This window comes from Cyanistes caeruleus, chromosome 1 (genome assembly GCF_971803275.1).
Source record: "Cyanistes caeruleus chromosome 1, bCyaCae1.hap1.1, whole genome shotgun sequence".
NCBI lineage: Eukaryota > Metazoa > Chordata > Aves > Passeriformes > Paridae > Cyanistes > Cyanistes caeruleus.
The window spans coordinates 62,033,903-62,059,151 of NC_141701.1; the positions used below are offsets into that span (position 1 = coordinate 62,033,903).

General features: G+C 37.5%; 1 protein-coding gene across 3 annotated transcripts in view; it reads right to left on the bottom strand.

The window, feature by feature from the left end:
- GABBR2 (gamma-aminobutyric acid type B receptor subunit 2) overlaps window positions 1-25,249 on the bottom strand; it is a 454,308-nt gene that overhangs the window by 243,757 nt on the left and 185,302 nt on the right. The gene's annotated exons all lie outside the window — the stretch shown is intronic.

A 25,249-nucleotide genomic window follows, 5' to 3' on the forward strand; every position in this document is an offset into this window, starting at 1 on the left:
GCTAATTTTATCTGGTTTTTTCCAAGGAAAATAGTAAAGAAAGGTGATATTCCTGATGAACTGTCAATCATAGGGATGATAGTTTGGATTTAGGGGTCTCCACTGACCAACATTTCAAACCAGTTTTCAAATTATACCTTTAAAGACACAGCTCACTCAGTTAATCCTAACTCTGCCAGTTACAAAATGAATTTAATAATTTTTAGAATAATCATACTACTTTGCTTTTAACAGATATTTCTGATGACCTTTTGGTTCTCTAAAGCTGCATGTAAGTACAGCAAGCTAAATCCTTGTCGTTCAGGGCAGTCTAATCCTACCAGATGTTGATCATAAGAGATGCCTAACAAATGAGAACTGGTCAGACCAGATGGATTACACAATCAGACGTTTCACGAAGATTTCCTGCTGTCCAGAATATACAGTGCACTTTAAAATGTTATACCAGGGGAGTTTCAGTACAGACATATAAATATATGTGGACAAAACAAATGCTTGAATGATAAGAAAAAAATCTCATTACATTGACAAAATTGTGAATAAATTATGAATAATTGCATAGGACAGATTACAATTTTTAGTAAAGGGATTACTAAAGATAGAGGTCTCACCATATATGATACATTACAAGCAAGCATAATTATCCCTATTTTCATTCCAATGGAACACATTACTCACATTTAGAGGCTTAGAAGCATTAAGTGGAAACTTACATCCAAGAAATACTAACTGCAGAGATACACTTTCATTGGTACATGATACACACAACATTTGGGACAACAAAAATGAAACAGGTGGTAGAACCTTATTTGAAGCAGAGAGACAATGTAAAAATAAAAATGGAGAAAAAATATACCAAGAGGAAACAGTAAAATATTATTTTGGCTAGTAGGAAAGAGTTTCATTTAGAGGAAAACTGAAAAATTAAATATGTTTCATTGTGTAAAGGAGAAATGAAATCAGAACTGCATTGAATTTAATTTTCTGTTTAAAGGAAATCAGACATTTATTAAAAGTACCATGTCTGTGGTTTTCATTGTCACAGGAAGGGAAGAAGGAACCTGGAATACTGGATTTTTATTTGGGCACACTGCCACTGTATGGGCTTTTACAAAAAATGTGACTTTTCTCATTGAAGTAGGATGTTAGTAGCTGAGTCTAACCTGAAAACTAATGCAATCAATATTAGTCTTGCCTACAAGAAGCACCCACATATTTCAGACTGAATCTTTCAAACTAGAGCAATAATAACACTGCTAATGATCCTTTTGTTGTATTTATACTATGACTACACATTCCATTTAAAAATGTTTATTATCCTCCTTTCTGCCTGGAATGGCAGTATGGTAAATATGGTTTCACATAAAACCTACATATGTGTGACTATCAAACAGAGCACGCCTATTTAAAAATAAACCTCTATGAAGTCACCTATAAAATGCTTTAATTTCCTCCCAGTTTCTCTAAAGAAAAAAAGAAAGAAATTTTCTTACTTATACTTTCTTGTGTTTTTGGATCAGAGAAGTTAAACCTAATCAGGAAATCTGATGTCACACCCTACCAGTTCGGTGTAAAAAGAATAGATGTAGGGTCCTTGTGGTAGGGTGGGAAGTTAATTAGGGGCATTTAGGGTGACCTACAAACAGTCCAAGTTAGCAAGTGATTTCTCTCCAATGGAGGAAAAAAAACCAGTTAATCTTATCAAGAGGTGGACAGGTTGCTATGAGGTATTTGAAGAAACTACCATATTACAGTGAGATAAAAATTTAGCTAGGAAAAAACCTCAGGGATCTGCGCCATAACAAATTATGAGAAGGTTAAGTTCCACTTAATCTACAGGCATGTTAAGAACATGCACATAATGTTCAGCAGGACTTTGAGCAGTCTGAAAAAACAAACTCTCTTCACTAAGACTGAACACTAAGAAAAATTAAAACACAACTAAGTAGTACAGCAGAGAGGAAAGGCATGGTACATTCCCTACAGGAAAAAAAAAATAAATACATAATGCACTGCCAAGACAGAGAATCTCAAAGAGAGTAGGCAAGAACTGAAGGTGATGATGATATATTCTATAGGAAATAACATCTGTTCACATGAGGGGTTAAGGAGCACCAATGAATAAAACTGAAAAAGAAAATGCACACAAAATATATTTCTGTTTCCTTCGCTGTGAGATACCACCTACAAACCTGAGGATAATGTGATTTCTGATGGCTTCCAGGGAAATAAGACAACCATCTTTCTAGAAGTTTATCAGATGTGACTTGCAGAGAAAGCAGAACAAAATTAAAGGATGTGGAGGTTGTAATATCATACAACAGTAATTTTCATGTCAGGTATTATGAAAGTAAATAGGGGCCATATTGAGAATAGATTATTTAATAATTCATAAACCAATGCCAGAAGTGCAAGTAATTAAGTGAGAATTTAGAAAGGCTTGTTTATTACAGCAAGGGAATGTAATAGGACTACTGAAGTTGGTGCAAGCATTCAAGTATCTGGGAGTGCTGAAATACTCAGTATTTTATCTTGGGGGGGGAATGTGGAGGCAGACAAGCGAAGGCGCTCTATGTTATTATGTGTGAAGCGCAATCAGAACATCAGATGAAAAATATAGAATACATATGTATCTTTTTCTGGAAAATTAAATTTCTCAGGCTTCAAATACGAGTTTAAAGAAAAAGATATTTAAAGAATTTATTTTAAAAAATAAGAATTTAAAACCCCCTAGAATACATAGCAAGGCTGCTTTATATTGGTGAATTTAGTCTAGCCTAGAAAAAAATAATAGAACAACATGGAAAGTCTCATAGTACCACAAAAAAAAGAATAAATCACACCTTAGAAAAAGAAAATCAATTTCTTTTGAAGGACACACTGTACCACCACCCTCTTCTACTTCTGCAATAGTCCACATGTAGCAAAGACTGTTTGACTACTGAACCAAGAATTAGGGACTCAAGATCTGACTATATGACTAGGGGTGGGTAATGTATAGTAAATTCTTACATACATACACATTACAAACACATTACATTCAGAAAGAGCCCATTTACTGAAACAATTCTAAACAGAATTCACTGAAAGAGATAATTCAAACAAATATGAATGATAATTAAATATGGTTTAAGAAAATGTTATCAGTGCTAAAAGAGCTTTGATTTATAATTACATAAGGAAGCACCTTTATGCAAAATCCTCCTTGATTAGGCAGAATGAAAGCAACCTACCATTTATACATTTGAAGTCTCTTAATCCATGATGGATACATTTTTTTTATTCCAACACTAACTATGAAGGGTGTTACACGTATATTCCAAAGTTAAGATAAATGAGCATTTCTAAGGAATGAGTCATCTCATCAATAAATAGATGTCTAAAACAGATGAGATTAATTGCACCCTGGAAGAACCTCTCTCCTTTCTCCATTAACTATAAATGGAGCTCAGATGACTCTCAGACACAGACAGCTGAACTCCAGCTGTATTCCAGGTCTCAAAATCTAACCCTGTCTCAAAATGATGCTCCAGGTAGCGCCATCCACTGAAGCTTAGAAGCTGCAAAGATCCTTCACCTTAATAAAAGGTTCTCAGGGCAAGGTCAGAGGAGTGAGCATCCCTTCTCAATCTATCCCTCACCCAGCTGCTGAGGGAGAATACACAGGGTCTTATTCTACTTCTTGGCTAGTAAAGTTTATTCAAACCATGAGTTTGTGAAGAACTTTGAAGTCTTTATGTATTGGGATTTTTTATTATTATTATTTTTATTTTTTTTTTCAGAAAACCTGGACCAAGTTTGAAGTTTTGCCATGAACTCAGTAGCTGTGCCAAAGCTACAGCTCCTCACTAATGGTTTAATTGCATCAGACTTAGGGGGCTGTGCCAATGTTTATGAGAACTTCTGCATCCAGGAGTAAGTCTTATTATCAACTGAAAACTATGAATACAAGCCTCAGTGGGAAACTAAAAAAAGAAGAAACATTTACCTAACATAAAAATTGGATGACATTTTGATGAAAGGGAGATTATAGAACCTGTGAGGATAGAGATCACAAGGACTTATTACATTATTTCAGAAGTCCTCCAAAATAGCAATTCATATCCCTCAGACATCCTAAATGTGGAAAGGTCAGCAACATCAAGCTCAGATTTAATTCTGTTCTGTGTCTGAACTGTGGAAATACTTGCCCTCCTGACAACACACTGAGGTGTCTGGGCTTTAGGCTTTTTAGGAGTACAGGGATAGATTTTCTTAAAATTTGAGAACAGTTTAATAAAGCTTTTCATTAACTTATTTTCCACTGCTCCAAGCATCTTTGTTTAGATCAACTTTGTAAAAAAAGCCCTGCAGTTTAAACATCGTAAGTATCTGTTTCTTCTTTCATATGCAAAGCAGCAAACAGACACCATTTCAGGGATCCAAGGTCATTATATTACAATGATAAGGCTACTATAAATATACTAGAAAATTTTACCACATGAACCATGTTTCAGCCCCATGTTCTTTCTTTCTGGAAAAATACATGAGAAGTTACCTTCTATCTCTTCTGACTCAGAGAGGTTCTGCTACATTAGAGAACTAAATTGGATACTAACTGGAGTGATATTACTGGGCAGAGACAAGCAATAACGAGATTTTAAAAATAAATATTCCTCTTTCTCTCCACTGTGTATCATTTACATTCAAAGACCTTTTTTCACTTGCACATGTATATTAAACTGAGCCATCTTTTTCTGTTTTCTTAAGACTGAAATTTTGTAGCACATTGTACTAAGGACTGTAACTTTAATCCACATGGAAACTAGAGTCAGAAGAAGATAAACTGAAGATACGTTTGTAAAGTACTAATGCATGTCTTAGTTTTATGTATTGAAATTTCATAATACCGTTTCATTTTCAAAAATAACTTTTTTGAATCTTTGAAGTGGAAATAATTGCTCACTTATTAATTTTCTGCTGTCTCAGATGGTCACTAATATAATTCCTGTTACCACTGGGATTATTATCTGAGGAAACAATAGATTTAAAAACCCAAATGACCACCTTCTGCACGTGCAAGTACTGCTGATCTGATCGTTCTGTCAAAATGCCTCAGCATCTGCTCTCTGTGAAGACACCATATTAGCTTTATTCATAATTTATATTTATTTATCACACAGAATACCAAAATAGTTTCACAAATATTTGTTAAGCACAAATATTTTTAATTTTTTTTTTCATTCTCTCCCTCTGTGGGATGCAGAAAATCATCAGCAACGTAGATCCAAAGAAGGATTTTGAATCTGACTAAATGGTTGGCATCAAGAGTCTGCGATCACTCACTTGTACTGGAGGAACTGAGGAGTTATGAAATCTCTAACAACTAAGATACTGTCAGTGTTACAGGAAAGTCTCTTTTCTTCCTGCTTTCAAGCTCACATGCCACAAGAAGGCTGAAATTCACAATCTTAGTAGTGGAAGTCTTCACAATGGGAGCAATTTCCTTCCCTTTGGATCTCTTTGAAGTACTGCATATTTAAAATAAAAAAAAAAAGACATACTGTCTCACAGGCTAGCTGAAAGGCTACATAACTTAGGGGGAAAAGATCATCCACAAATACCAATCATGCTTATATTTACAGAAAGGACCTATGTAAATTCCAGCTGTAAATCCCAACTGATGCCCAAATCTGCTAACTTAGCTGTTACTACCTTCAGATCTACATACCTTACATTACTCTGCAGAGGGAGCTAAACATTCTGATAAGAATACTCAGTAAGTTCAATTTTACTGTCATTTGATGCTGAAAGGAGGTTCAAATGGCCAAAGAAAACTAATATTTTTCTGTTTGGGAAGTTTGTTATTCAGTGCAGTAAATCTCTGACAAAGTGATTACACGCTACACCTGCAGGAGGAAGCAGCAGTCTTGCAGGAGCTGTATGGTGGCTATGGTCTTAATTGTTGTAGGAAATCTTGCTCCAGTCTACCCATCAGTAAATGTTTCCTGAAGAAATGTCTTGATTTCACTGCTCTGTTTCCAAACATAACAAAATAAGAAGAGGAGTGATCCTGGAAAATGTCAGAAATGCCTATAAAGTGGATCACATTCAAAATTAATGGTATCTACAATTTAGTTGTATTTACATTACCCATAAGCTCAGGAACAAAGGATAAACCTAAAAAGTAAAGCTTGAAAACTCAAAACTAATACAACACAAGGCATAAAATTTCAATTGCTTAAATGTATTTTGAAAAGGTGCCATGTACTTGACACAATAGCCAGCTGTGATTTCTAGGAAGCACTCAAAGTTGACCCTGTCTCTTATACACAGCAGTAGGCTGAAGTTCAAGGCTGCTTCAGGGAGTGTGACAGAATGTTGCTAAAAGTCTGCAATAGAAAAAATAATGGATGTTTAAATGACACTCTGTGACATAAGGGGACCTACAGTAGTTCACATCACCTGGAGAGAAGAAAATTACAGACTAAACTATTCTTTCTCCTAATCTCTCTGCCTCCCACCTCTTTCCCCTAAAAACTGATGATTTATCAGTATCACTATCATCTGTTACATCAGTGATTTTTCCAAATTCATCATGAGAGACACAACTGTCCTCTGCTAAAGGCTTTGGGGAGCAAACATCTGTTAAAAAAAAACAAACAAAATAAATATGGATATAATCCACAATCTCATTCTTCTTTGGAAAGCAAGGTAGTTAGCAGCTCAGTTAACCCATTCCAGTTAACCCATTCCAGTTAATGTAATCATGTACTAAGTGAAGTGAATTCACTTTTAAATCAAAGTTAAATTCAGGTAAAGCTAAAAAAAATATTGTTACTATTAGAGCATTTTCATCCCATTTTCTAGGCCTACTAGATGATTAAATTTTCTTTTGGAATTTGGGTTCTCCTAGATTAAAGAAAATACAGTATCTATATTAATATCTGTTTTAATACTGAAGAAAACCTTGCAGCAACATCTCCTGCAATGGCGTATGACTGTTATTTCACACTTTATTTACTTCAGAATCCTCAGAAGGACACCATATGGTGGTGATAATTTACTGTTCTTGAGCGTCTCAGTTTGATTCACATACTTCCTCCACTAAGATTTCAATTGCTGGCTGAAGCTGTACTGCAGTTACCTGTGAAAACTCTTTCTAGAAAAGAGATTTTCTCCAGGCTTTTGTACATACCTTCTTGGACCCTTTAATGCCTTTGTTAATTGCCCTTTCTTTTCTTTGACGGACTTCTATGTTCTGAGATGTCTTCCTTGTAGCCTCTTTTCCTGAAACTTCTTAAATAAAAATAATTTCTTGTATGTCCTTTCTAAATAATTGATGCACATTATTTTATATTATTCCCAATGGGATTCTGAACAGGCCTTGTGCTGCATCTTTGCAGATTGTCTTAAGCATCCTCTTGGGGATTGCACTCATTCTTACAGCAAAGTAGTTAAAAAAAAACCCATGGTGGCACCTTTTCATTTCATTGGCTTCACACTCTTTTTTCCTGCAGAATCCTCCAGAATCATATTAATACCAGCTGTTCAGTTTAAGAAAGCAAAGCCAATTTTATCCATGACTGAAAAATCATTAAAAAAATGTAAGCAGTCTGTCAGTACTGTCTGAGAGGAAGTCCTTAATTCAGTATGGAAACCAGAAGACAAAGTCTTCTAGGTAAGAATTCCCGGGGAGAATTACTTGAAGTGCTTTATGCTGCAAATTAGGGAACCAGTTTCAATCTCTGTTTTTGGGCCACTTGTTGGCAGCTTCAAGTGGTAAAACTATGTCTGTTTGTATAGACTGGTTGTCATCTCCTTGACCATATGTCCTAATTCTTTTCACTGTTGTTGCCCTTTTTTTTTTCTTTAACCTTATGTATTATGTCTGGAATTCAAAGAACAGCTGGAATCAGACTTCTATATCCCCACAATACCTAGCAACGATCTGGCATGAAGAAATGTTTGGTAGCATCGTAAGTATATAAAATGATTTGTTTTATCCCTCTTGGGAAGGAGAGTATACATGTACCATCATTATGGGTTACACATTTTACTTCAATGGAATTGAATAATCTCCCTCAAAATAACTTCTATCTATTTATGAGTTTTACACAAATTCCATGCCATTTGTTATGTGTTTTGAATCGGTCTGAAGGATAATGCCCATTTAGCATTAAAAAACCCAAAACCAAACTGAAACATTCATTTCCTGTAAAATTAATCTCCCTCCTTTAAACAAGGAGGAGACTTAGAAGCCCAGGGAGTAGTCTCATAGTCCATACAAGCAAACTCTGTTCTGGCAAAAAGAAACTCTACTAGACTGGGAGTGAGGAGAAAGACATTAATTTTATTTAGATTATGTTCTCTTTCTTTACATAACATTTCTGCTAAAGCTCTGCAGACATGTTTGAATTTAAATTTGTGGATCCTGCAATCTTAAAAGTTCTTTAAATTTCTATCTATTTATTTATTTCAATGCCAGAAAATTTTGATGAATATTATCCAGGAGTACAAGTGTTATTTGTGTACTTAGGAAACTGATCATTCATTACTGATTTGTGTAAATAAATGTTTAAGTAACAATCCATTGACATGGAAACACATTACACTCCACATTACATGAACACATCAAAGTAAGGGAGGAATCAGCTACTACTTGGGTCTAAAAACGTATATTAGAGAAAGGAGGATGGGAATCCTCCCTCTTTCTCTCCCTGCCCTGACTGTTACCGGATGATGTGATACTACTAAGTATGGTCCTAATAGAAGAAATAGAAGGAAGAAGAATATCTTATAACATGGTGAGTCTCTTAGTTTACAATCATTTCTCCAAACTGGTATATAATAGATTCTAACAGATTAATTTTCAGCTTTCAAAAGTCTGTTTTATATAAGATTAACCACATCAGTAGCACCCTGCAGGTGCTCAGCTCAGCTCCTGCTTCTTTGCTGCAAGAGTTTGCCTATGACTGAGACAGCAAAGGAATTTCACACATGATCCTAGCTCTGAAACTCTCTGGAATACACTTTTTTTTCATGCCAGCTGCTCTGTTAGTGGTTACACTTACACATTTTTCCATAAAACATGACCCTTATTATTACTGCCAAGAATGTACATTCTGCAGTACATGTTCCCCTCAATGTCTCACAAAGAAGTATTTCTTATCTGTTTCATTATTAAAATAGAACCCAAAAAAATACCTGAGACACATTAGAAATGCCTGTACTTTCACCCAGATGCACCCAGCATCCTACACTGCATGATTTGTTTTCATATCTGTTTCTTCAACTCTTCAGCAACTCTTCAACTCTTCTGTGCATCTTACAACAGCATTTTCTGACAAATGGACTTTGTCACCCTACTGTTTTCCATGCATCATTTCAGTAATTTTCACTGGAGCAAGAAGAACAAGTACTGCCTCAATAATATAGGCCTTTTTGTATTTTCCTATTAATTAAGAAAACTCAGAATTTTCTTTTAAACATTTATCATTATGTTTAACTATGTAAAGTATTGGACAGCCTATCACATGACTTTACACATCACTTGAGGCTTATTTTCACGTTCTGGATGCTTCAATTTTAAATTACTTTCTAATCTCAATGGCTTCATTTGCTGTCAATCCCAAACATCTCAAGAAACAATATACCTTTAGAGCAAGGTTTACTATTAGGAACAGCAGTTATAAATCTATATTTCAAATGGTCTTCATAATTTGGATTTTTTTTTTTTTTTTTTTTTTGCTTCACTGCTTTTCAGATCTGCTTGGCTCATCATAGTTGTCATCCATAATGTGACAGATGAAGAGCTCGTACTAGCAGATGGAGAAACATCAGCTCTGTATTTTCTTCCTTTTCACTTCTACTGGCATTATCAGTATTATCTTCAATCTACAGTTGCTCTTCAGGAATCTTTTTAAGCCCCTTGTCCATTTCGTAGTTTTGTGAAAACTAGATAATATAATCCAAAAATCCACTTAACTGGACTCATGTAAACAGTACTACATGGAATAAAAGCTGAAAGTGAACGAATGAGTGAGGATGCCACTCTCAACTCCCCAGTGTTGGGAAATAGCCCTTCTTCCCTCAGGACACTTCAGGAACCCTGTGTGACTATCTGACACATGGACTGGCTAATTGACACTGCACCAGTGTCAATTTGTATACAAAATATTACTAGAAGTTAATTTCTTCCTTATTTGTTAAGATAAAAATAATAGAAATAGAAATGTGACAACTCTTGGTGTGCAGACACCCCTGTCTGGAGACCCTAGCCCTACTCACGCTTTCACTGGGCACAGTTCAGAGTTTGCCAGCCTGTATTGGGATTGCAGCATGGATTGAAGGAAATCTCTGGCCACTTGCAAAAAGATGCACATTTCAAGATATATACCTACCAAAAAAAAAAGACATATGCTTAAAGTGCCTACAGTGCTACTACAGTACCTACACTCTTCTTCCAAAACTGAAGATAACCAATTCTATCCAGTTTTTCCACTGAAAGCAATGCCAAGATAGAGCTCAAACTTTAGAGGAAAACCATAAGATTGATTTGCAGTTTGGAAATAGACTGTACAGCAAGAGACTAAATGAGCTCTAAGATGGATTAAGACAGAACTGGATCTTGATGATAGTCTGTACATGATAAATTACCTACTTAAGGAGATTTTCTAACTTCAATCTCTTTAATCTAGCAGACAAAAATGCCTAAAATATAGTGACTGGAGGTTAAAGATGAAATAAGACACATTTTTTAAGGTGTATCAGTAACCACTGAGACAGTGACAAAGAAGGTAGTGAATTTTGCAGCCCTCTGGTGTTCTTGAGCATGAATACATGGAAAACCAACAGGACAATTCATATATTAATTAGATTCTGTAGCATTTTCTATTAAAAAACAAAAAAAAGTCTACATTTTGACTAGATAAAATCAAACTTTCCTATTTTGAAATTTTCACTGGGTGCAGTATAACTCCCACCCCTCATTTATTTGTACTTTAGTGTCTGCATTTTTGAAATGATAATAAATCTCTGTAGGTAATAAAAACTGCAAATTCTTTGTTATTGGCAGAAAGCAGTTCTTTTTAACTGTTTAAGATCTACTGACTGAAAGCACTTTCATTCTCTTGCAGCAACCTGAGCACAAAGGAATAACATGATGTACTGGGTCTGGCTGGAACGAAGGTATCAACTCAGCTCTGTTCACAGCAGCCTGTGTGCTGCTGTGCTCTACACCAGTGGCTAAAACAGGACTAATAACCCACCAGAGTTTTAGCTATTGCCAAATCGTGCTTGCACAGTGTTAAGGATTTCTCTCTGTCTCCTGTCCCACAAAGTCAGTAAACTTGGAACAGGTAAGATTTTGGGAGGGGACCCAGCCAGTACAGCTGATCCAAACTGACTAAAAGGATATTCTTTACCATATGACATCACAATCAGCAACAGACCTGGAACATGACAGGCTTTTTAAGGAAAAATACATATATTTTAATGCCAAAAGGAAATTTATCAGTTGTAATTCCTGCAAAATAGAGGGCACAATGCTTTAACTGCATCTAAACTCTGTGATGGACACTGGCAGAATCTTAGCCTTAATAAACAAAATCCTTTTTTGAAAGTTCTTCCTGTCCTGTAGATAGGTAAGAACTTATATTTTTTTGGTGCAGACATGTTAAGATCTGGAATCTCAGGTCCCATAGAGTTCAGCATTTGCTTATCAAGTAATTCTATTTAGCTTTCTTTTTTTCACAGACAAAAGTTTGCAGCTAGGCCCAGCTACAGCTGAGATTGCTTTTCTTTCATTGCATCACTGACTGAAATTCAAACACACATACTGCGTACATCTGAAAAGATGTGCACTATTTTTCCCTTCATCTTTCATTCTTATGTTAAGTTTTACAGGAAAGAGGTCTTTGATTATAATAATTGAAAATGAATGTTCATTCAGTTCTTGTCTATAGTTTTATTTTAAATTGGCATAGAATTTCTACCACAGATTCAAAAGATCTGTGAGCCTTGCTTAAGGTTGCTTTTTAGTAAATGCAAATCACATACTTCATCATGAATTACCACAGACTGCTTAATATTCATTCAGTAGAAGTTATGTCTCCATAAGAGAAATAAAAATTAATCAATTTACTTTCAAGTAACCATTTTGTTTCTTTTGCAAATATGTGCAGCCTGTATTCAAACCTCAGTATGCTCCATTTTTCAGGCTGCCTGGTTACTTTCACTAAACTCTGATCAATGAGAATTGCTGTCACAACATAGAAGTGTTCTTCTGTATTTTTCAGTAAGGAACCATAGGCATTTGAGGCAGGTGTCCCTTCACCCTGTTTTATTGCTCGTGTAGTCTCTCTTGTGCCCATCACCCTGCATCCTGTGCTCTTGATCCCCCCACCCATCATCTCACTCAGGTATAGATCTCTGTCCCCTGTGGTTAATGCTACACAAAATGAATCCCAAACACAGAGCAATTCCTGAAAGCCAAGGCAGCATTCTGGCCCTGAGGCGTCAGTTATGCAGGCATGTCCTCAGTCATCCGAAAAATTGAAACTTTACACGGGTCACACCCTGTTACTACAGTAAATATTTTAGAAGACCAGTTCTGAATCTAGTAGGTTGTTTTATCAAGACCGTTCAGAATTTATCTTTACCTTTTTTTTTGAGTCAAAAATTTGCCAAAGGGTGTTGGTCAACAAAATACATGAATTTTGCCAGAGGAAGAAAGTCTCAATCAGGGGTAAATTTAAGAAAGTATTTTATATGGAAACAATGAAACAAATTATGCAGAGCATTTTAGGGACACGAAATTTAAGCTAAACAAGGCAGTCAGGGTAGGGGAATTTCATTAGTTTTGTATTTGTAGAGCTGCACAAACGATAAGTAACATTAAGAGAAGAGCTCAAAACAGCTAGTTTCCAGGAGAAACAGTGTTGAGAACTTCCTGCTTTTCGCCTTTGCATTCATCCTAAAGTGTACAGTATTCATATAAACAAAACCATCCATGAGGCCACTGCTGATGATATCCACCACAGAAAACTTCATGCCATGGTTTTCATTTCACCAAGCTAGACAAGCAAAGCAAAGCTGTTCTGAGGGAAAACCTCAGGACGGATTGCAGAAGACTGACAAGGGTAACACAGAGCACTTGTCTGTTCCACCAGTGCAAGAGCAAACACTTTTGCAATCATTAGACCTGACAAAGGCAAAACATGAGATTTTTACTAGGCTGTAGGCAAGTTAGCTTGCTAGTGCATCAGAACACCATACAGCCTGAAATTAAACAAATAAAGCTAAAGCTAAAATGATGAAAATGACTGGAAAACAAAATAAGAGCTAAAGGCTACAGTGCAGTGTACCATAATCAAAAGGTAATTCATACATTTTCCTCCTCCTCTTCTCCGGGGAATATCACTTCATTGATAGCCCTGCAATCTCTGGTACTGTGAGGAATATAACTTTTCAGTATAAAAACATATCAGAGCTGGGAACTCTGCATGCAACACACTGCATGAGCAGGGCGATTTGGATCCACGCTAGCCTAAGAGTCTCTGAACTCCTATGAATTCTTACATGATTATCAGGACTAGACAGAAAACCATATAAAGAAAATCAAAATTTATATAATTTGTTTCATTTTGGAACAGATCCCACCCTCTTATACCTTCCAGCTAGTGATTTTAGTGCCAATATAAACTGAAGTTTTAGTCTTAGTTAAGACGTCTTGAAAAGACATGTGGACAATTCTTGATGAAGCTGGGCAGTGATGAAAATGACTTGAAGGAAATGAAAGGCTACATCTTTCATTGATAAAGATGATGCAGCTGGATTGTGCACTCATTCTGTATAAAATTAGTTTCTCCTTTACAGAATCACTTTACACAAAGGGCACGGTAGAGCATACCTCTACTACATGCACCCTCAAGAAGCAGAAGGGTCACAGGAGGGAAGTTTTCAAGCTGGAGACATGACAAGATTCAGAAGAGTTCAGCACAAAGCAAGGGGGGAAAGTGGGCCAAGTAAGGGCTGTGGAAAACATTCCTGCTTCCTTCTTAGTGACTGCAAACAAGCACTTTGTTGTGTCCTTCCTTGCAGGCAAGAGGAACTATGGGGGTGTATGGCTCTACATTGAATAGGACATTTGTTTTGTGGATGGATTCCTGCTTCTGTAGGAATCCATGGTTTCAGTGATCACCATGCAAAGCACCACTCCTGATAACTGCAAAGCCATAGCCTCTTGTTTCCCCCACATACACTTTGACTGATGCGTTTTTCTAAATATTACTGTTTATTTACTTATTAGGAAAAGTATCTGCAACCTGAGTATGCAATTGAGATGGCTTAACAGATTACCATAGTACTTGACATCTGTTTGTCCTGTCTGGAAATTTGCACCTGATCAGAAAACATTATTAAAGAAGCTTTGGTGCCTGTTAGGACCTGCTAATGCCATATATGGTCTTCTCTGTCATGGTGAAGTTGGTTTGAATTTCTCTTAGCCACCCCTGTCCAGACTGGGGATGTAAAGCATGTGAGAACAAATCTCCACACGGCAAACAAAGGCGAAGCAAAGGCACTCCTGCTCATGCTACATTGTTAACTAAGGAATGACTAGAACAGTCTCTGCAAAAGGAAAACCAACATCTGCTCATTTCTTATCACCCAAGCACTGCCAGCTCAATGTCCATATACAGGTTCAACTTCAAAAAAAGTTTTGTAAGCAACATGTTCTCTACAACACTGTCTAATTTGGTTCTGTACTCCTGCTCCCTTTAGTAGATGTGTAATTTGCAGAATGAAATACAGGGATTCACCACCCACCTTCCTCCCTCAGAGCAGTGCAGAGCAAACAGAAGCATTTCTTGTTATGCATCTGTTTAAGAGTACCTGGACATATTCCTCATTTTCCACCTACACTGTACCCTTCTGAAATGTGTTATACTCCCATTTATTACAGTAGCAAAAGTACTCGGAGTTACTGCCAAAAAAGTTAGCAGATGTCTGCCATTCTGATGATTAGGTCCTCATCCTGGTAGTGGGATGATGTGAGTTTGAATTCATTTCAGAGGATTCAAAGAGAAGAGAATGGAAAAGAGTTTCCACTTCCTTGACATGCACTAGAATGAGAAACTAAAGCAAAAATATCTGCAGAAACAGCTTTCTGAGAGAAATCACTGACCTCCATTCAGCCTTTGAAGTACAGACAGTAGCACTCTGGAGTCCAGAAATTCATCTGGGGATGTGAATTCTGCATGAACGGAAGTACATCCCTACAGCCCCAGAGGAAGGCTTTAACTTCCTAGATAAATGGCAGCATTTATAATACAAAGAAATCTCAGTGCTGACTCTTGGTTACCTTTACTAGCTCATTGGTCTGTGTGCTGTCATCTCTGCTTCTGGTTTTAGGAATGCACCCAAAAATGATTTATCCGTTATCCCATCAATTGTGCCAGGAGGAAGAACTACAAAACTCCACAGGTTTTGAAGCTAGGGATAAGAAGCCTATATGCTTTTTACAGACCTAGCTTTATGAACCTCTGGAAAGTTTCTTCACAGCAATTGCAAAGAGCTCTGGAGAAGAAGTTAAGACAGCCACTGAAACAGTTTTAGTGAATTTAACTCCTATTTAACATGTATGTGATTTAGCTTTTGACATTTACAGAAAGGTTTGATCTCAAGTTCTTTCTGACAGTATTGATTGCAGCCAAAGTTTAGAAATGTGTGTGCTGGAAGTCCTCATGCATTCATTCAGCAAGGTAATACTAATACAATGCCCAAGTAGCTTGTCTGAGCTAGACTAAAAAAAAGTCATTTGGCAAAAATTAAAACACCTTCAAGTGTATCTTCAGTATCATAATAATAGATTATTATCATAAAATTTTCTATAATCTGAGTTTGATTAATTCTGTATTTTCTAACAAAACAAAATAATATATATTTCTTAAGTAAGTTCTCTGTAAGGTGATGGAACACTGATTAGGCAAATCAAAAATTTTCACTTGCAGAAGGAACTTACAATTCTGATTGACTGGATCTAAGAAAGAACAAGGAAAGAAGGTTCTTGTTAAGAATGGGGTTTGTCTAAAATCCACAAGAATTTATCACTGAAAAGGACTGCCTGGTACAACCAAAGAATTGATACACAGATTTAAAATGTACACACATGGGAGGTCTCTTCATATGCTGTAGGCTGCAAAACATTTTACAGAACTAAAATTTAAATCTGCAATAAAATAGTTAAGGCTACAGCTATAAAGATCCAAAGGAATAGAGTTAAAATGAGAGCATTTGAAACCATCACCAATGTCTTATGGTTCTACAACAGCTGGAATCTGTTTAATTAAAATCCTGGAGTATCCAGAAAGCTTACCACATGTAAAGCCTACTACACTTCATTTTCTGATTCCTGTTAACAAGATCATACAGAACAACCTTGTGATGATCTGTTTCTTTTTTGTAATGGGAATTTCTTTATTCCCTGTGTCATCTACAACTTTCACAAGTTTGTAAGCTGTTCTCCCTAAAGTAATGAATTTATACAATTAAAAAAATCGGTCCCAGGGCTATTCCTTTAAAAAGAAAAAGTCACTATGAACTTCTTTATCCTAAAAATGCTGCTGTTTGCTACAGTCTTCCCTCTGGCTGTGCTTCTGAACTGGCTTAGAACTCCCTGCACTCATCCAATCTTCCCTGTTCTGCCCAGGTCCTGCAGGGCACAGTACCAACCAAAATAAAATTCAGCCAAGCATTAAAATCCACTCTAACAGTTCTAAGAAATCAATTAGCTTACCATCTCTGACATAATTTTCCTTTAATAAAACTATGCTGTGAATTATTTTTCCTGCCCTCTGCCTCTCTTTTTATTATCTCCATGGAGACTTTGCTTTTTGTGTGTCCCAAACAGACATGGCAGTCTGTGCAGCAGTCAATGGTCTTTCCTTTGTGATCCTCTGGGCACAAGGTCCAGGATAATGAGAAAATTCAGGAATCCTCTGAGAAAATTGAAGGTGCCTGCTACTGCCAGGCAAAGATGAGATAAGGAGAGCCATGCCAGTGTGGCTCCAAAATGGTCTAGCAAATTCTAATGAACCTTGGTTCTTGGGTGCCCTTGACCCAAGGTGCTTAGAGCCCTCTTGCAGCTACCTTCTAATTACAGAGGGTCAAGGATCCTTTCAGCTGGTGCTCAGGAGAGGCCTCTGTAAGAGCCAAGCCCAGAGCACACTCCAAGGGACAGCCAAGCACAGAAGCTTGTGCAGGAGGGCACAAAAAACAGAAAAAATGAGAGGTGTAAGAGAGAGAGGCACACAACTGTGTTGAAATCAGCATAAACGGTCTCAAATGTGGTAGTGACACAAAGGCTGCACAACAGGAGGAAAGAAAAGATACAGACAGACAGACTGACTTCTTAGAGACCCTACAGTTTCAATATCCCTGGACCCCAAGCTGCAGTAGAGATTCAAGCTGTCTATGCCAAGTCAAGGATCTTTGGCACCAAGAGGAAAACTCCTGATTCACAAAAAGGTTTACAAATATGACAGATTCAATACCCTCCCAGTAGCACAGTGAATCCTGAAGATGACTGAGATGTGCTTTCAAGTAAAATATCTAAAATCCACAAGAATTTATCACTGAAAAGGACTGCCTGGTACAACCAAAGAATTGATACACAGATTTAAAATGTACACACATGGGAGGTCTCTTCATATGCTGTAGGCTGCAAAACATTTTACAGAACTAAAATTTAAATCTGCAATAAAATAGTTAAGGCTACAGCTATAAAGATCCAAAGGAATAGAGTTAAAATGAGAGCATTTGAAACCATCACCAATGTCTTATGGTTCTACAACAGCTGGTTGAACCCCTAAACCTAACCTTAAATCTTGCAAGACCACTAGGAAGGAATAATAAGAAACAGTAGTGGGTAGCTCCTTGCTGTGGAGAACAGAGGAACTCTGTGGACCTGACCTATGATCTAGGGAGGTTTGCTGCTTTCTGGGTACCTGGATCCAGGATAATGATGAGAGGGTGCCAAAGCTTCCCTGACACTTACTATTACTCCCTGCTGTTCTTCCATGTGCACACCAATAATGCTGCCTGGAGAATATAAAAAGTGGCTTCAAGCTCTATGGGCAGTGGCCAGGGGCATAGGGGTCCACGTGGTTTTGTCCTTACTCCTGCTGTTGAGGGGAAAGGCTGTGAGGAGGAGGCAGCTGGTAATACATATCCACAACTGGCTGTGGAGCTGGTTGTGGTCAGACGGTTTTGATTTCCAAAACTATGGAACCCTGTTTGTGGGTCAACATTTGAGAGATGGGATCCTTCTCACTGAGTGGGACAAAGTTATCTTTGCCAGCAGAATGGCTGACCTGGTAAAGAGGCATAAAGAGGTACTTTAAATAAAGAATGACAGTGGAGAGTGAGTTACCAGAAGTGCTGTGAGACAGTGAAGGGCAGGGAGAGTTGATAAGCAAAGGGCCTGGAGTGACATGACCAAAAGGGATCACAAAATCAGCAAAACAAAGCTTAAGCAGCCTAAGCAGGGTAAAAGTAAGCAAGGATGTGCCTACAAGGCACCATTACAGAGAAATCTTCCCATCATTTTGGGAAATCAGCATGTGGGGTTGCTCTCTGCAGTGCCTGTACACTAATGCATGCAGCATGGAGAATAAACATGGTGACTTAGGTACCACTCAGCTGAGGTGGGGCTACCATTTTATGGGTCTCAAAGATAAAGGTGGGATGGATTGTGTAACTTGAGTGATGCAATGGGATACAGGCTCCTTTGGAAGCAGGAGAGGAAAAAGAGGAGGTGGGGTTTCCTTTTATGAGGCAGAACAGCTGGACTCTATGGAGCTCTTCCTAGGGATGGATAATGAGCCAACTGAGATTTTGTGGGCAAACAGCTATTGAGCACACCAATGTAGGTGATACTGGATTGTGTTAATACTCAAACAATCATGGTGACTGGGAAAAGTGGCTGAAGACCGGAGGAAAGAAAATGTCAGGGAACTACAGGCCAGTCACCTCAATCCTTGAGAAGGTGATGGAATATCTACCCAGACTTCAGCAAGACTTTTGACATTGTTCTGTAATATTCTCATGGAGTTAATAGAGTATGAGCAGGACAAGCAGAGAGTGAGGTAAATTGAAAACTGGCTCAAATGGCTGTGCCCAGTAGCATGAGGTCTAGGTGAAGCCCAGAAGGTAGAGTTGTACCCCAGGGGTCAGTGCTGGCTCCTGTTCAACATCTTCATTAATGATTCAGATAATGGGGGTAAGGCTGCTGATGGCACATAACTGGGATGAGTGACTGATACACAACAGGGTCATACTGCCATGGGCTGTTGAAGCCCATATGAGTTGTTGCTCACATTCACCAAGGGGAAGTGCAACGTCCTGGGCTGGGGAGGAACAAACTGCAGCAATATATGGTGGATCTGGCCAATGGAAAGCAGCTTGGTAGAAATGGTCCTGGTAGACAACAGGTTGACGATGAGGCACCAATGGGCCCTTGTGGCAAATGGAGCTGATAGTGTTCTGGGTTTCATGAAGGAATGTTCTCACAGAGTGTCAGGGGAGGTGATCCTTCTCCTCTACTTAGGAGAGCCCATACTGCTGAGCTCATACATGTAGCGGCAGGTTCAGTTCTTGGCTTCTCAATACAAGAGATATGGACACACTGGAAAGAGACCACAGAAGGACCATGAAGGTAAAGATGGAGCACAGCTCATTTCAGTGGTGACCAGTGATGAGATCAGAGTCAAAGGACATAAACTGAAACCTAGGAAGTACCATCTGGACATGCTTTGTAGGTGTGAGGATCACCAACCACTGGCAAAAGTTACACAGGGAGGCTGCGTAGTCTTCATCTGCAAAGATAATAAAAGTTTGTACTGCCTGTACATAGTCATTTCTACTATTTACAATTCTCACCTAAAATGACCCCCTGCTCTGTAGCTGAATGTACACAGATCATTTCCAATGAAGAGGGACAAACCTGGGCTAAGGTTCTATCTCTCTGATTTATTCCCATTTCTGCTATCATAGTCTTATGACCTTGCCATAGTCTCATGGCTTCTAAATATTTACCAGGACCCAGAAGAAACCCAGAAACTTCAGTTTCCCTTTAATTAGCAAAAGTCACTTTCAAAGACTGACTTTCTGTGAAGATCTTAATGTATCTCCTTTAATTATAGGAAAGCATAGATATAAAATAGAATAGAGGAATCCATTCTTCTCTGCAAGGTCAAGAAAACTTGAATTAAATCATTCCTAAGATTTTCCTTTAGAAATCAGCCAGGAATTTGGAGTAAGGCAACATGAAAGATCTCAGGCACACAGCACCTTGAAAAAAAGTAAGCATTAGGAAAATATAGATTTTAAGTATTTTATATTTAAACAATTACATTTATAATGTCTGTTTTTTCTGCTCTCAATATCTTCTCTTCATGCTTTTTCCCATATTTTCCTTTCACTGTGTTCTGTGTCTCTCTAATCTTCTGCCTTTCCTTTTTTCCCTTCAAAGTTGAAGCTAGAGCACTCCTTCTAGGATGAAATTGATGTGTACTATTCAGAGCTCCCAGATTAAACATTTATGTTATTTGGTTGTAGCTGAGGCTTTCAAGCTCATTCATGGACAAAAAAGTAATGTTTTTCTTGCTGCCCTAAAACCTCTTGGCAACTGTGATGGAGGCTGGAAAGCTCTGCTCCTTTGTTTGATCCTCGGAAGCCAAACCTTAGAAGTCAAAAAGCATAATCACACCTTGAAGCCTACATAATATATACCTACAGTCATCAAAATCTGGTGTCTCAGGCTTGTTTTCTGGCTGAAATTTAAAAGGTCAACAGCTATCTTGTTTATTTTCCCTAAGTCCTCTTAGTCCCACAATAACTCGTTCATTGCCTCTGCTTATCCAGTGAATTCTTATCAGATTGACCTCTAACTCAGATGAGAGTTTACAGGCTGCACAATAAAAAGGCAGGCTATAATAAATAAAATTCTAGATTAAGAATACTTCTACCCTGCTTTCTCTACAGCAACAGACATATACTATGTTGAGAAGACTTATTGTTAGCTTCTTTTCTTGGGAGCAATATTTTTTTTCCAGTATTACATTTTCTGGGATGAGACTTGGAATTTAGAGACACTAAATTCTTTAAAGTTAAGTCAAATGGACCCTGATGGCCTGCTGATTTTTGTAGATGTTGTACTGTCAGTGTGCAAAATGCAACGTAATCAAAAGAAATCCTTAGTATTCATCATGTTCCTCAGAAAAAATGTCTTTTTGTCCACTTGCAAGGTTTGTTTCTCTTAAGTTTTTGTCATTGACATGTTTTGAGGTATTGAGCTCAATGAAGACTGTGACAGTCACAAGAGAGAGTATTTTATCTTGATATTGTTAATCTATTTCATTATCATACTGCACACTTCTCATTTCTTCTGCCTTTTTGAAATGCCACCTACACTTATAAAATTACATTAGGAGTTCTCAATATTTCCATGAAGAAGCAGAGAAATCACATAAAGAGAGGACTATTAAGAAGTAGGGAAAAACAAAGATTCACTTGAGATGAACAGAATTTAACTTATTTTAAAAACAATCCCAGACAAGATATTCAGTGGGAGGAAAATGTATACCTATTTTTTTTAATATAGAAATACCATGAATATGCTATGAAACTCAAAGTTAAAATGCAGTTTCACTGAATTTCAACATGAAATGTTTGCAAAAAGAAGTAACTGAAGCCAGTCTGTATCACAAAAGAAGGAAGTCCTCTTATAGTACCACTGCAATCAAGTGCCAACTTCCAGTTTGAAACATACTATGAATAAAAAGGTGTATAGATAAAATTAAAAATATGGAGGAGACAACAGAAAAACGCTCAAACTATTACTCATAAGCAAATAAAGCATTATCTGAAAACCACTATATTAGTATATTTTTTTTTTTCAAGTTATATTCTGTAGCCTTTAAAACTCAATACTGGCGGCTTCCAAAAGTTTTAACTTACTAATATAAATATATAACTTTTGTTTTCATGACTCTTCCCCCTGAAAAATGCAATATAGCAAACAAACTACAGGAATACTGCTTGGTTTGCCTAATTCAAAATACAATCCAAACAGGTACTGCCAGGCAGCAGTAAAACTTGAGTAACCACTGGTTGAGATAAGCGAAGGAATTCTAACAGCAGCAATACTAATGATGGAGGGTACAAGAAAGATGTGAACAATTCATAAGAAAACAATTCCCAACTGCTCCCTCCACTACACTATGCTGAGCTGGAAGGGATCCCTTCTCTGGAAGAGACCCCCTTCCCCCAGACCTCAGCAGTGAGGTGAGGTGGTATAGAATAACTTCTGTTTCCTGGAGATGTCCCCTCCTGGATACTGCAAAAATTAACCCTTCCTGCCTGGAACTAGGACAAACAGCTATAACTCCTCAGGGCTGATCAACACTAAATCTAGCCTGGCTTTGAGCAGCAGGTTGGATGAGAGACCTCCCAAGATCTCTTCCAACCTAAATTACCCTACAGTTATATACCACAGAAAACTCTTTCACTTGGAAGTCCTGAAAATATTTTGTAACCTCATTTATAAATCTTTGCCCCAGAATTAACTTTTGAAACAGAATCTTCTCCCAAAGGATGAAAACAGGGCAGCAATCCACAAAATCTAGGACACAGAAGCACAGTAGGTATGAATTTGTCCTAGTTAAGTAATAGAACTGATGAAGTATGTGCATTACACTTATACCAAGTCAACTTACACAATTTAAACATTAATGCGATGGAAAATATTATTTATGGTTGTACAAACAGACCTGAAGAACTCACAATGAATGCCAACAGGGAGCTCAACTATTGGCAGCCATAGAATACAGGTCACTTGAAAAGCCATAATCCTTGAATCAGTATAATGCCAAGAAAGAGAGTCTCAAGCCACGCTAGCAGTGTACGATATATAGATTTTGCCCATGTGCTTTTAAGAACTGAGAGCATATTGTCATAAAGTTCTCCATTCTCTCTACCTACCCTTTATCTCTCCACCTACCCTCTCTGTGACCTGGAGAATAAGGAAGATAAAACATTTTTTTAATAAGAAAGAGAAGATTTTTCCCCAAGCAAAAGGAAATGGTAACTCAAAACTTTGATAACCCAAAGCCTTGGTGGAAAGGATTCCCAAATAAAACAACTGAAAAAGAAGCAAGAGATCCTCTGTGATCTTGGCCTTCAGATATAAAATGGGTTAAGACTGATAAACTAAACAATTGAAACAACTGTCCAATTACAAGAAAATGTAAACAAAAAAGACAGCTTGATGACTTTAAGGGGCAGCTAACCTGCAGACAAGTTAGGTGAGCTTTAATTGTTCAGGAGATCAGATCAAATACAAATTGCAGGGGGACAGGAGACAGCGATCTAGCTAATGAAAAAAAATTCATCAGCCCAAAACCCCCTGAAGTTAGAGGGCAGGTAAAGAGATGCAGCTAGGGTTCCTGTTGATGAAACTGCATGGGTATGAAGCCCCTATGCAAGAATGAGCATCTATCCCCCCATGTGTTTAGGTGGAAGGACCATTGGAGGAAATTTAGATAGATATCCAAACTGCTCTAGATTCAAAAAAGAGAAAGAGATCTGTCAAACTGAAACAGTCTTTCTGAGAGATGAAAAAATGAGAGAACTTCTCTATCTCACTGCTAAGAGTAAAACCACCTGATTATTACACAGGCTTATCTAAAGATCCCATTAATTTGTTTCCACTTATTTTATTTTGCATGAGAGTAAGAGAAGACATTCAGTTACTTCTGATCTAATGGCTTGTAATGCATTTTCATTATAGACAAGACTATTCACATCCCAAGTTCACTGGCATTTTACAACAGAGAGAGATTTTTTAGATCTTATTCGATTTTGTCACTGTCAAAAAAATGTCAGAGGGATATTCCAGACCATATGACATCACACTCAGTATATAAAGTGGGGGAAGAAGGAGGAAGGGGGACATTTGGAGTGGTGGTGTTTGACCTCCTAAGTAACTGCTATGTGTGATGGAGCCCTGCTCTCCTGGACACAGCTGAACACCTGCCTGCCTATGGGAAGCGATGAACTAATTCCTTGTTTTGCTTTGCTTGTGCACACAGCTTTTGCTTTTTGCTTTTGCTTTCCCTATGAGTCTGTCTTTATCTCAGCCCCTGAGTTTTCTGGCTTTTGCCCTTCAGATTCTGTCCCCAAACCTGTTCTCAGGGGAATGACCAAGTGGCTGTGTGGTGCTTGCCACCTGGCTGGAGTTAAGCCAGTATCAGTATCTTTCTAAAACTCGGTCCTGTCCTCAGCGAAGTACTTGCAGCTTTTCCCAAGTAGGTATCAACTTCAATTTAATAAACATTTTCTTTATCATACTATCTAGAGAAAATCTTAACTGTTTCTAGAGAATGCCACTTGACAGAATCTCATCCTTCTTTTTTGACAGTATACCACTGATAACTACTCACTAAAATTATTTCCAAGACAGAGAAGGGTAAAGCATACCATACTTTTTGGTGACTTTTTGCTTCAGCATTTGTATTAAAAACAAATATGCAACAGACATGACATCAATTAACTTTTTTTAGAAAGAATATTGGTTAAGAGACTAGACTGCTCTTACAGTAAGAGTGCTCTTAAACCAAAATTAAGTTTCCCTACTTTTCTTTAGGAGCACTTTTAATATTTTATAAGTCATGAAATTTTGCACATCACCTATCACACCTCCTTGAGACCTGCTACCTTGTCATAGACGGAAAACATGATTTATTCTTGAAAAATCCATTTTCACCATTGTTTGACATCTTTTTATCTCCTTTGTGATTCCAAACAGATTATTTGTTCAAGTGTCTTTCCAGGAATCAAATTTAACCTGAATGGTTTATAATTCCCAGGGCCTTTGTGCGTTTTCTGGAAAGACAGACACAAAGGTTTCTTCCCTCCCCCCACAATTCATTTACTTTTTATCCTTTAATTCTCAAAGCTCATAGGGAAGAGTCTAAGATTTCTGAAGTATTCCATTGTGAATTAATTGTGCCAGACAATTTGAAAATATCTGACTCATCTAAGACAACTCTAACCTGCTCTTATCCCTCTTCCCTAGTTTTAATTATGCTAGTCTTCAGAGCACAGTCAGCCTTCTTTAAAATCAATGCTGAGGAAGAAAAAAAACTCCCAACAACCAAACAATCAGGCATGCTGCTGTTAGTTTTACCTCTCTGATAATTAATGGGCC